The sequence below is a fragment of the Columba livia genome, chromosome 3 (assembly GCF_036013475.1).
Source record: "Columba livia isolate bColLiv1 breed racing homer chromosome 3, bColLiv1.pat.W.v2, whole genome shotgun sequence".
Taxonomy (NCBI): domain Eukaryota; kingdom Metazoa; phylum Chordata; class Aves; order Columbiformes; family Columbidae; genus Columba; species Columba livia.
This window is the reverse complement of record NC_088604.1, coordinates 96,892,312-96,905,530: the sequence shown is the minus strand read 5'-3', so window position 1 is coordinate 96,905,530 and position 13,219 is coordinate 96,892,312. Positions and strand designations below refer to the sequence as shown.

The 13,219-nt window shown below is 40.7% G+C and overlaps 1 long non-coding RNA gene across 1 annotated transcript; it reads right to left on the bottom strand.

The window, feature by feature from the left end:
- Positions 1–9,306: 9,306 nt before the first annotated feature.
- Positions 9,307–13,191, bottom strand: LOC135579123 (uncharacterized). Its single transcript, XR_010471609.1, has 2 exons — positions 13,052–13,191; positions 9,307–12,706 (listed from the first exon to the last, which is right to left on the bottom strand). It is a non-coding gene; the product is annotated as an uncharacterized LOC135579123 (long non-coding RNA).
- Between the last annotated feature and the right edge of the window lie 28 nt (positions 13,192–13,219).

Below are 13,219 nucleotides of genomic sequence, written 5' to 3'. Positions count from 1 at the left end.
TTTACTTTGGGTGAGAGCAGGGCGATACAGGTGAAACAACATAAGATGGTATTTTAGCCTGACCTTAAGAAAAGCACCTAGTTATTGTGTGTTGTTTTTCCATTTAAACAAAACCCAAAACCCTAATTCCTTATGCTTTGTTGTTCAGAGTTTTAGATATCCATTGATCCTATGGAAGTACAAAATATTATGCTGTTGTTTTGTGAAGGGATATTTTTTGTCTTTTTTTGTATAGCCAAAAGGAGGTCCCAACCCCTGACTGTTCAGTATGTTGCCATACCTACAGTAGTTCAACTTGGCAGGATAACAAAACCAGTGCAGAACATGCATGGCAATAACACTTTTGAGAAAAACTTTTTAAAAATGCCATGCTGATGAATCAGTCTCTTTCTCCCTGTGGCTTTGTTTTTTAAATTAGGAAAATTCTTCTGAACAGAAAAACAGCGATGCAGACCAGGTACTCATGTCCAGGTCTGTCCTTTAATGCTATGAGTGTACTAACTGGCAGATGGGAATGTTGATGACTCATATATTTATGTAGATATGTAAATGCTACCTCACCAGAAAACAGCTTACCAAGAGGGATAGGTAACTGAAAATTTGTTTTCAGTGAAGCCCGTTCTGTAGTATAAACACAGCGAGCTCTTGCTGTGACGAGACAGATGGCAGAGCCCTCTGTGATGCCCACCTCATCACCTGAAGTGTGCCTTTCTGCTTCTCCTGGGCTTTGTGCTTTCTGGGCACTGCCCTTATCATCATGGCTAATAACAGCATTTATGGGCTAATAATCTGCTGTCAGGTCAGCCACAATTCCCTTGTGTGCCCTGTCGTTTTTCTGATGGATGAGTCCTCCTGTGTGCCTGACCTCTCACCTTCCGCTGGCAGAGATTGCATCTCCTTTGATCTGAGAAGCTGCAGGGAGCCTGACGCCCTCTTCCTGCTGCACATCTCAGCCTGCTTCCAGTGACTCCAGGGCAGCCAGGGGGAAGTTGGCATTGGCCACCTCAAATACTCTGCTGTGCAATCTGAATAAATAGTTTTTAAAAAGCACCACTTTTAATCTCTTGGAGCTTTTACCTTCAGCTGCTTTTCCACAATAATGATAGCCATAAATTCTGTTTTACATAATCTCATTCCTCATTTTTATTTTTAGTACTTGACTCCAGGAAGTGTGGCTTTAAAATAAAATTCCATAAAATCTGTCTTTCTGACAATGTTGCTAGACAATCCAATTAGCTTTGATTTGGCCTTCAAATGCCTAGTCTTACTAGGCTGTGCCTGACCTATTTGACCATCCAGAGAGTAAAAGAGCAGCAGAAAAGGAAATAATAAGTCTTACAAGCCAAGTGACTTCTACTCAAACCTGTAGAAAAGGAAGTGCAGACAGGAGGTGGAGAGCACTTGTGTGAGTGAGCCTTGCAACTTGACAAAAGCTGATTGCCGGTTAGCAATTTAAAAATATATCACTGTAATTATCACGTGTTTTGTTTCCTCATCTCCACCTTTTGGAAAAGGAAAATACTTAACACCCTCTGATTGTGCTTGTAGAAATGATTACAACTAATGAAGTTACATATTCGAGTTTTGAAATAATGAGATCACTAGGAATAAAAACATAACTCCCTTTGTCCTTTACCTACAAGGAAAGACTGTGGCCAGTTTTCCAAAGAAGCTATGGAGCCTGGGTTACCCATAGCAGTTTAGCTGTTTGTACCAGTTCTTAGTACTGGTTGTGGTGCTGGTAATGAAAAATTGCCAGCTGAAATGACAGAAGGTCAGAGATGGAAAGGGCCTTATCCAGCAGGAGAGCAGCAATCTGCAATGGTGCTGCCTGAGACGTAACTTGTTCACCAGTGATTTGGTTACTTGATAGTCTAGGTGGATTCACAGGAATCAAATTGCTAAACAGACTGCAGGCAAAAGTTTCCTTTACTGTAGGACAAATCCTGTTAATGCTGTAGTAGGGTCAACTCAGGACACAGGATCACTGCAGTAGTTCTGTATTGGACTTCTGTTAAAACAAGGTATGTGATTCAAGGTACATAATTCACGCTCAGCAGAGGCAGTCGAGACCATGACTCATTTGTGCCACTCTAAAATATTAAAACTTCCAGGCCACTTCATTTACAGGCCTGGCAGGACATACAACCTCATACAGTGAAATATTTACGTGTATTATCCAAGCAATGGCAAAGAATCCCCGCATTGCAAAGAATGTTACTTGTGATTAATGTTGTCATTATTTAAATTGTTTCTTTAATTATTTTGACTACCTAGGAGCAGAAGGAGCTACAGTTGAGTAGGCATTCTACTTACTAAAGTATGTTGGAGATGCATGACCACTTTGTACCTTATCTTCAAGATGTTAAGTGTTTAAAGTATTAATATTTGTGGTTTATAAGCAACTGCTACTCTGAATGGGGGGTGGAAGATAAGAGAAACTGGTCAAACTTATACTTCGGTAATAGCAAAGATTAAAGATTAATTCTAAAAGAAAATTTGAAAAGGATCTTGAGTTTCTGGGAGAGGGGAAGAGATTTAACAGTGCATTTAATAAATGCACTCACCATAGCATATGTTGAGTAATGAAACTACTGATTAAAGACTAATTTAAGTGTACTTGATGATCAAGTCTGTCTGACAGAATTTAGAATGAGGAATAAAACCCCCAACTATAGAAGAAGTTCTCCGCTTTAGCTCTTAGAAGCAATAAATTCAATAAATACAAAGCAAATATCAGGCCCACGAGAGAATACGCGTAATGTGGCTTGCAAAGAGCATTCATTAGCTGTGTTAGGGAGGCATACTGGAGAGAGGATCCCAAATGTCCTTATGTCCTTTGGTGGTACAGCTTCACTGAAGGGACATAGGGAAGTTCGACTATTAAAATACTTCCGCATTGCTAAAGCTAGAATCTTGTTTGTAAGCATACTTTTAAATCTAGCTGGTAGCAACAGCTGAAATTTACATGCTCCTGTGCTTAGGGCTTTTTGGTTGTGTTTTTGTTTGTTCTTGTGAGGATATTTTTGGGGTTTTGTTGGTTTTTAATGACCAATCCAATAGCATTGTATCACAAATTCAAAAGTTGATTTCTACGTTTGTGTAGGCAGCTCTATTGAACTGTTTGCAGATGACAAATGTACTTAGGAGTAGACTTGGCCCAGAACTGATTGCATGCAAATGGCTGTGAATGTGAAACTGTAGACTGGACTGAAAAAATCTGAGTATACCAGCTCTTGTTTCCCTGCATAATGAAGTCCCAGACTAGTACCATCAGATTAGATAGAAGTAGTTTTTGGCATACCTAGGTTCACATGTACTGTTTTTAATCAGTAATTCATATTGTTTTTCTTGCATAATGAAAACATATAAATTAATATACGTTTGTGTATATCATGTTGACCTTTGTAGAGACCCTGCAGGATTTTTGTAACTGTTCAGCTGAAATTCAGTGTGAACCAGATCAGCTGCTAGAGGCTTGGTAAAATCCCAGCAACATAGCGCACATGATGGATGAAAAGGACACAGAGACCTAAAAAGAGACAGTTAATTAAGTAGAGATGCTACTGAGAATCAGGGGTAATATTTGAAAAATACAGAGTTTAAATTTAAATGGCAGATATATACTTTTTTTCTGTATCACTCAACACTTTCCTATTGGAACAGAATATTAATCCATTGAATTTTTAAAGGATATTTAATTTGCCAGTGACCAGAGATGGTGTGAGGTTTTGGCAGCAGCTGATCTCTGGACTACAGAATTGCATAATTCAAATTGCAAGTTAATGTTTTTATCTTTTTGTTTTGATCATAAAGTCAAGTAGTGGTGTTTTTTAAGGCCCGTGGTAAAGAGTGAGTGCTTCTGGGTGTGTTGGTAGAGTAGTGATTTGCAAATCTTCCTGACTTCCTGCAATGGTTTAGGTTTCTCCAGAGTGTACTATGTAGTATCTTTGAGCAATCTTATGTAAACACTTGAGTAACATGTTTCCCTATAATCCGTTTCCTTTGTTTGTCAAATTCACAAGTGGATTTCTCCGCAATTGTGTCTTCATCCAACTTTTAATTTGCATCTTTTCATCCATCTCCTCAAGACATAATCCATTGCTTCTAACAGGTCATCCTGTACAACAGTGTTTGCACCCAGTACTTCCAAATATACCCAGTGTTTCTTTTTGTCATTCCCTTAAGTTATCTTTGCAAAAGTTGTGTTACTTAGGAATTTATGTCAGAAAGAAGGAAGAGCAGGAGCAGCTAGAAATAATGTGCATGTGTGGTGGGTAGCAGCAGGGATCACCCTTGCAGCTTTACGGTGAGCAACAGCCTCTGCCTGACCAGGCTGTGTTAGGGCAGCTCTCGTCCTTGCTCACATTTCACTGGGAAAATTTAGTGGCCAAGAGCAAGTGTTAAAGCTGTTGGCAGCATAATGAATAGCAGAGATCTAAGTGTGTTTCCTCACCTGGGATGTGAGCCTTTCTGCTATCGATTGGGACACACATGCCCTGTGCTTGGTTGCAGTCCTGTCTTCTGCCTTTGGCATCTATCAGAGTGGAGCCTGGGGAATGTTTTGTGGCCTCAGCTAATGACTGTTGTCATTTTGTGGTTTTTTGGGGGTTGTTTTTTGTTTGTTTGTTTTTTAAGGTGTACCCCATCCTTAAGGGAGAGATGATCAATATCTAAGGTATGTAACAACTCCTATACTACCTCTACTTGCAGACAGAAGTTACCACAATAAGAGTGTGTGTTGCAGGGAGTGGAATGTGCAATACAATTTGCAATACTCCAAATTACCGGTCTCCACCCCAGCTTGAGACAGCAATAGCTGATGTGGGACTAGAAGATGTCAAGTCTCTGCTTCCTCTCCTCCCTGCCTTCAGGAAAAGAAACAGATTTAAGCTGGGCATGGGAGGTCCTCTTGCAGATTCCCTTGACCAAGTCATAACTAGGGTTGCTCCAGCTATTCCTCCAGTATATTACTGGAGCATATACTTAAAGTTTGGCAATCAAGACACATCTTAAAACAAGATATCTTTTTACTTATTTTTTTCATATTTTTGCTCTGACTGGAAGTTTCTGCTTCTCTGTAGATCTTTGGCCTAAAATGTTTGAATTAATGTCTTCTTTTTAGACAGATACTGCCATTTAAAAATCTTATCTAAAAGACATGCAATTAAATCTTGACCTCAATTCAGTCAGTACTGAGTTCTCACAGCTCCGTGTGATAAGCAGTTATGGTTCTATGATATTAAATTTACTGTGATGTATCGTTTTTCCAGTCAGCATTAATACAAGGCACATCTTGTTTGATAATTTTTAAGAACCTCAATATATTAGCCTGTTTCCCCTTCCCCTCCACCTCAAACCTAATTATTGTGGCTTTCACTGCTTTCTGTCAGTCTTGACAACATTAGTGGAAGCAAGCAGAAAGACCTGAGTTACACCAATAACCAGACATCTCATTTATCAGTCTCACAGTTCCATTTTACTGCCACTTTTTCTCCTGGAGGCTGGGGACGCATCCCCACCTGAACAACCTGGTCAGTGACCCAGGGTATATATGCTGCAGGTGCTGTGTCCTACTCAAATATATGCCCAGCCCAGATCCTGCTCTTCTGCCTCGTGCTCTGTCCTCTTTTGGCCCTGGCTTCTATTTTAATCCTTGGGGCTATAATGCGCCAAGAGGTGAAAGCTGGGACCTTAGCGAAACTGTTGAGTTTGAGATGGCGTGAGGCAGTGGGCATAATGCACTGGGAGGCTGGATTGACCAGAGCACAGGCTAAGTGGGATGGACAGAATGTATGTGTGTCCAAAGGAGCTCAGTGAAACTGGAACTATGGAGTACTGTGGGCAGAGTATTCGTATTCGAGGAAAAAGAGAGAACACTTTAGCAGACGCTTGAAAGGGTTTTTTCTTTCCCCTTGTATCACTTCTGTGTAGTAAAGGGAGTCTATTTCATTTAGAGTTTCTGTTGGGTTTTTATGTTCTTCAACCATTTTTTTCCTAAAGACACAGTAGATGAATAAATCTAAGCAAAAGTAGCATTAGTTATGTCTTGATCATTTTGAAACTTTCGTTTTTGTTTCCCTTTGCCTTTTGTTATGAGTGTTAGGCTGAGCAAATCAAGCTATGTAATCCCCCGTGGTCTGCCTGGGTTCATCCACGCCCTGAGGATTGCTTTTCTTAGCCACAGTTTAAAATGGTCTAACAGCTTTTATTACATTTTATTAAGTTGAAATGCATCAATAGCACTAACAAAAAACAACTGTGGTATTTTAGGAAGAGCAATTTCCAGCACATTGGACATGCCAGCCAATGGAGCTTTTGGGCAGTGCTTGACTATGGCATTGAAATTACGGAGTATTTGTCCCTTACAAACATGTTTGTGCTGTGGCACAGACTTAAGGAAACTGGTCTTGGGGGTCTGTAGTAAGAAGTACATAAAAGCATTACTCTCAAATCTCTAGATTAAAATTCCTCTTTGATTGATGGCGACTATGCTTAAGTGTTTGCTGCTGGCTAGTACAAACCAGGATGAAGTGGCCTAGCTTGGATTTACTGTGGGGAGGACAGGAAAGGGCCTTCTTGTTGATGCCAGTTACGTAACGTGGCAGTTGTAATGCAGCCTCCTCCCTTCTGCTCATTTGATTCACCCTGGGACTGTCCCTGGCTTAGGATGATAAACTTAATGTGAAACTGCAACTAAGATGTGTAAAGGTGTTCTGGAATTCTGCTTCGTCCTACATCTTTAACTCTGGAGAGGGAAAAACAAATAAAAGAAAAAGCAGGCTACCTTTTAATGCCTAACTAATAGTGTTGTCTAATTTAATTAATGACTACTGATTAACCAATGCCAACAGTAGCTTTAACTGAACTTTACCCAAAGAAATGATTAATTGCTGTAAACAACAGACAACAGTACTTTACTACAGTCAGCAGAGACAGCAATAGTGTTTCTCAGGCATGAAACTAGTCTCAGTCTCAGGTAGTGAGACTGCAGAGGATGTGGGTGAGCATGGCTTAAATGTGAATTACAATGTGACTTCTTCTTTTAGATTTCCCAGTGTTGCACTATTTCTTCACGCGGCTTCAGCTTGTTGTGCAAAAACTGCATAACTTTCTTGCAGCATGGACATCGTCATCATTACATTCTTTCAGTAACCAAGTTAAACATAGTCTTGAGAAAGCAAAGCTGCATATGACATCATAAGACAAGGAGTTTGTATGCTGTGGTAAATGGCACTACATTGCAGGAGGGAAGATGAGGGGGGTGTTTTAATAGACCTTGGTCCTGAACAAATTTCAGTGATGGTATTTATTGTACAATACCTACTTCCTAGAAATGCTCGGTGGACCTTGGATCGGACCTGATTAGTTTGTCCCCAGTTCTTCAGTCAGCTGAAGTGGAATAGATCTTTGCACTTTGCACAGTGCTGTTTGAAGTCACCAGAGTTCAGCACATGGACAACTAGATTCCCCCACAAAGGCAGCTGTCATTGTTACATGGAACTATTTACTTCCTTTTTCAACTAGAAAAACATCACTTTCCAGCAATAAATATTTATTTTGTTCTCTTGTTGTATTTGCAGTTTGATCTACAAACATTGACTGGATGTTGATAAGAGTTTACCAAATCCCAAGTCAGTCAGGCTGGTAAATGTTGACTCAAAATGAACTTGAATGAATTTGAAGAAAATAGGAGCTTCATCTGATGACTGACCTCACAGCATGTGATCTTTATGATCAGGACCGTGCAGTGTAGTGCTTAATTTGCCATTACCAATAGAGAAAAATATTAGATATTAATTCACCGTAGTAGAGTCCCTGTTTTTACTACTCTTTTTCTGTTTTTTTTAAATGGCTAATTGCTAAACAGTGTGACAGCTAGGAAATATTAGGAACCTCATCTGCCTGAAAACAGGTTGGCTTCATCTTTGTACTACACTTCCACACACAAACTGTATGGGCTTACAAAAATTGTGCAAAGTGCAAGCTTTCAGTCATCATTGCCTGAAGTAATATGATTCTGTAGATATGACTGACTTAAATCAATGTGTTGTAGATAAAACATTTCATAACCAAGCTGACACAGAGGTTAAAGATTCAGTAAGAAGTTGGCATTAAGTGTAGAGCTCCTTTCTTTCAAAAAAACCCCACATGAGCCCTGGACAAACCAAAAGCAAAAGTAAACCCTGAGCTCAAACTTACATTGGTGACAGTGGTGTTAATGGGTGAAAAACACCCGTGTAACTGAGATGAGAACCCAGCTTTGTTGTGCTCTATTCAAGCCACCTATTGATTGACACACACAGTATGGCAGAAACCCATTACATACAGTAACAAATAAAAGTGTCGCTCATTGACCATCTGGCTGCATTGTGGTATATCCCTTATCTATCTTTAATAAGTGGTCTCTGTCCAAGTCTCTGGTTTAGTTTTAATGAGAAACTAAACACCTCAAAACACCTGAATTATTCAGCTCATAGTTACAGGTGTTGATATGGAAAAACTTATAATGGTAAGAAATGGTATTGTAATATCAGGAACAACAGCTTTAGTCCTGTTGGGAGATATACCTATATATAGATATACGGTGACTGTGACACTGAGAGTCACATCAAAATGTGTATTTTGTTGAAACAAAGAGTCACAAATCTGAGACTCAAGGCATTGTCCCTCTATAGTTAGTACTAAATTCTTACTTACCTTATACTTTTATGAAAATTGTAGCCAGAAAAGGGAACCTCAGGTTAACTTTAAAGAGATTGAAATTTTTGGTCACACTTGTGACGTATTTTCTCTGAGGCCCATAGTACTTAACAGGAAAAAAATTTAGGCCCTCATCCAAGATTTTAAAATACTAGACAAAATGAGCAAAAATGAGAACCCGCTATGCTAGAACTGTAGGAACTGGCAAGAGTGAGTCGTTTGCAGCTGGCTGGTCTTCAGGAGGGATTCTGCATGTGGGATCTGGAGGGGTGGGTGAGGAAAGGGAGCTCCTGTCAGCTAAAGCCTTTTTACATAAATACAGGAATGTAACAGGTAGTAAAGTCAATGCCACAACTTACTTCAATTTTAACAGTTCCTTCATGTTACCTTAAGTGTCCTTAAAAGAATTAAGATGAAAATACAACTAAAAGCATCTTGGACTGAAAGCCTGGTAACATTTCAGAGAGAAAAATCAGAAAAGGAAAATAGCCTGGTTTTTGCATTTGGTGTATAATGCATGGATGTGAGTTTTCAAAAGGAACATGTTTCTACAAGATTACTGACAGTAGAGCTTTTAGAATCCGTGGCCTGCTGTTGGTTGAGGGAAAGGACCTAAGAACAGCTTGCCACTGCAGATCAAGGGACTTGAACAAGCATCTTGCCTCTATTCCTCCTGAGGTACAGCTGGGCAGGGATGGAGTGACTGATGGTGTCCTTTACATTTAAGAATTTACTTGGAGAATGGAGGTGGTTTTGCGTCTCATACAGAGAATATAATGGAAGCTACTGTTATAGAATTTTTTTGAAGGTTTAATTGCTGGGTTATTTTGTTTGGGTGTTTTTTGGTGTTGTGTGCGTGGTGTTGTTTGGGTTTTGTGTGATGTTGGTGGGGGGGTTTTTTGTTTGGTTTTTTTTGGTTGTGTTTTGTGGTTTTGTTGTTTTTTGTTGTGGTGGTTTTTTTCTTTTCCTTTTCCCCCCAGTTCTTTTCCCTTCTTTCTTTATTGCAGCCTATGGTAAACATAGTTGTTAATTTCTTCTTGGCACTTCTTTAAATGTTTCCTTTTGCAAATCCAAGGCTAACTGCTTAATTCACTCAAGGTGGCTTCTGGATTTATGCTCCCTTGAGTATATGCCCTATTTCATGTTATGCATCTTGGAGCAGTCTGTCCTCTGCACATGCTCCCATCTTTGGCAATTTTCTCTACTTTCATCTTTTCTGTCATGCTATTTTTTAATAAAGTTTTATACAATTTCCCAAGAAGCAAGTTGTTCTTTTTGAGAAGTTGGAAACAGTAGATATTTTCTGCTCTGTAGAATTTCGGAGATTCCTCAGGCTATTTTCTTGTCCCTTCTGTCTGTATGACAGGCCTTTATGATTTTTAATGGCAATTTTGGTTTTAGTGTCATGAGCATGAGTGCATCTTCCTAACCCCTTTTTTTCTCCAGCCACACGGCACCTGTGACTTCATTTTGCTACAAGGAAAGCAAGCAGGCAGAGCTCATTGAATCTGATTGGGACAAACGAGAACTTTTTTCTTTCTTAATCTTCGACCCAGACAGAGGTTCAAAAGCATCTCAAAACTTGCAGTTTCTAAGCTCCAGAGACACACCTTTTAGCTGGTTTGGTGTTTACAGCTTTGAACCGGGATTTCATGATGGTTTTCCATGCTCTGCGACTCATGGACTACTTGAACATGCAACGTGTTCCCTCCTCGCAGCTATGCTTGCAGGCAGCACTAATGCTACGGCAAAGTTGGAATGCAAATACGTGCCGCTGAGCGGTTCTGTGGGAGAATGACAGTAGCTAATCACCCAGAGACAAACAACATTATCTGCTTCAAAAGTCTTTCAAGGAGTTGATGACTAAAACCTGACTTGAATCTTGGAGCCAGATCCAACCTGCATGAATTCAGAATCTTCCAGGCTGTGCAGGTCCCGTGCAGTAATCTATGTGCTGTTTAGGATAACTTCTTAAAGTAACTGATTATAACAGACGTGTTTATTACTGTGTAACATCCCCACCTCAGTAATAACACGGTTTTTGGCAGGAATAAGTCTAACCTCCTTTTTCTTTTTGATCTATAGGGTTTTTTTTGGAGGTGAGTGGAAGACAACTCCACTATTTAATTATCTGCCCCAGCAATCTTTGACATCACTTAATCACTTAATATTACCCATGCTAGTATCAGTATGTACAGCTAGTAAGCACATTAAAATGTATTATTACAATGATCACTAGGAACATCCCTGTCAGTATTCCTATGGGCTGAAAAGACATAGTTACAGGGGGTAATCACTGAAAAAATCTGTAAACTTTACAGAAATTGTTAAAAAGGCTATAAACCGAGAGTCACTTTTATTAATCTCTTGCCTTTTTTGCCTTTATAATAGTAAAATGACAAACATATATAATGAAAGTTCATGAAGCTCAGAGATTAATGAGGAACTGCAACAGTTATTGAAGAAAAAAAGAAAAAAAATCTACTGCTTAGTTGTTTCCTTCTTTTTGTTTGCAGTAATGGCATATTATATATATGCTGCACACCTGTATGTGTTACTTTATACTAGAAAGGATTCTCCAGAGGCTCAGACTGGGTGTCATACAACAGGCTTCTGCAGATCTGTAAGGGGTATTTCATTGCACACACTTCCTGGGACTTGGGTTGTCCATGGGAAGGCCAGGAAATGAGGAATAGGGGTGGGTCTTTCCTACCAGCTCATTCAGCAAAATGCTAAACCACAGCTTCCGAAGCTGTAAGGCGCTCACTCTGACAAAGAATGCTTTGTACGCCTGCTTCCCCACATGCAATTCCTTTCTGCAATATAAACTGCCTAATTCATTAGTTGTCTAACGTAATTTCTGCAATCCCTCATTTTTATGCATCAGATTTAAGAATATCATCCCAAATTGTACAGTGGGAATAAAAGTAAGAGGTACCAAATTTTATTAAAATTAATTATAATTTTTTCATCTTGGAATAATATATAATCGAGGTTTCATTTTGCTGTTGGGATGTAAACATTAAAATGTAACTTTAATTATGGCCTTAAAATTGCCCTTCTTTTACCTGAGGATTTTTGGAGCAAAATTTTGCTGAAAGTCCAAGTGTATGTCTGGAGTTGTTTGCATGAGATATTGAAAAAAAAATTTAAAAATTATTGTAACACTTCAGAACAGCTCACATTGACTCCATAATGATTACTAAGTGCAACTGTCAGATTTAACCTAGCAATAAAAATAACATAGAAAAACACTCTGACTTGGAAACACTTATGCAAGATATGTCCATTTTGTCAAGGAAGCCAACAGTTTTGTTTTGGTTTGTTTTGCTCAAATAGAACATGATGGCATTATCTGGTTGTTTGCATTACTAAATTCTCAAATGAAATTTATCTGCAATAACAACTTTGTTTTCTTCCTGGAATGGAGGTTGGGATTTAATTTTGTTGACTGTACAGTCATCTCAGAAGACTCATTGTCTAGGAAACAGTGGACTAGCTTTACACATGGTATGGTTTGTGTGTGAAAGTGATATGTTTTGCTGTCTAAGTATTACAATTTGAAAACAGACCATTTTTTTTCCAGCACAGAAGACCTTTTAGCATGTCTCCTTCTTTAAGTGTTGCTGTTCTTTAGCTGCTTCTACTCCTTGAGAACCCAAACCAAGTCAAAATCACTTGCCTGATCCGCTCTGCTCAGTGTAGGTGCTGTAGAGGTTGAACCAAGCTGCCGCAGCTGGCCCTGCTGAGTCTGGGGAGGGCTGGCGTGCTCTTCCAAGGCCTGGACAGGAGTTACAGAGACAACGGGAGCAGGTTTGTGTCTGACGGGCACAGGCAACAGTCCTGTGTCACTGCAGGGGGTGACAGTCACCCAGAAGGCTGATATTCCTCACCCTGGAGAGGTTTTGTGGGGGTGCAGGTTGTTTGGAGGGGGCTGTGGAGTCACTACTGTAGATAGCTCACCTCCGCAGAGGTTCTCTGTAAGTAGAAGCGCTGTTTGTGGCTGTAGGGGAGGGATGAGAGAGAAGAAAAAGCTGGTGAAGTTGAAATATAAAAAGCACGTGAAAGGGACTTGTGGCTACAGAGATGAAAAAAAATGTTGCTATCTGGGCCAGGTGAGTGTTTCTGGTGGCGCCGATGGGACCTGTGACAGAGTCCCCGCTTTCCCCAACTTCAACCAAAACGGCTAAGAAGGGGGATTAGAGCGGTAGGTGGTAAAGGCGAGGCGGGGGGTGGGCCGGGCCGTGCTGCTCCCCGGCCGTCGCGGCCTCTGGGGTGCGAGCAGAAGCCTCGGGGCGCCGCCGTGGGGGCAGCCCCTGCTTCACCCTCCGCAGCGGAACGGCCTTACCCTGCGGGCCGCTTCGGGAGGCGCTCCCGAGAGCCGGGGGAGCTGCCGGAGCCGCCAGCCGGGCAGCCGGGCCCGCTCCGTTCAGCACTACCGGGTGTGTGTGAGGGGGCGGGGAGCGCAGCCGCCCGCGCTCTCCGGCGGGGGGCGGCGCTCGCTGCAGCGCCAGCC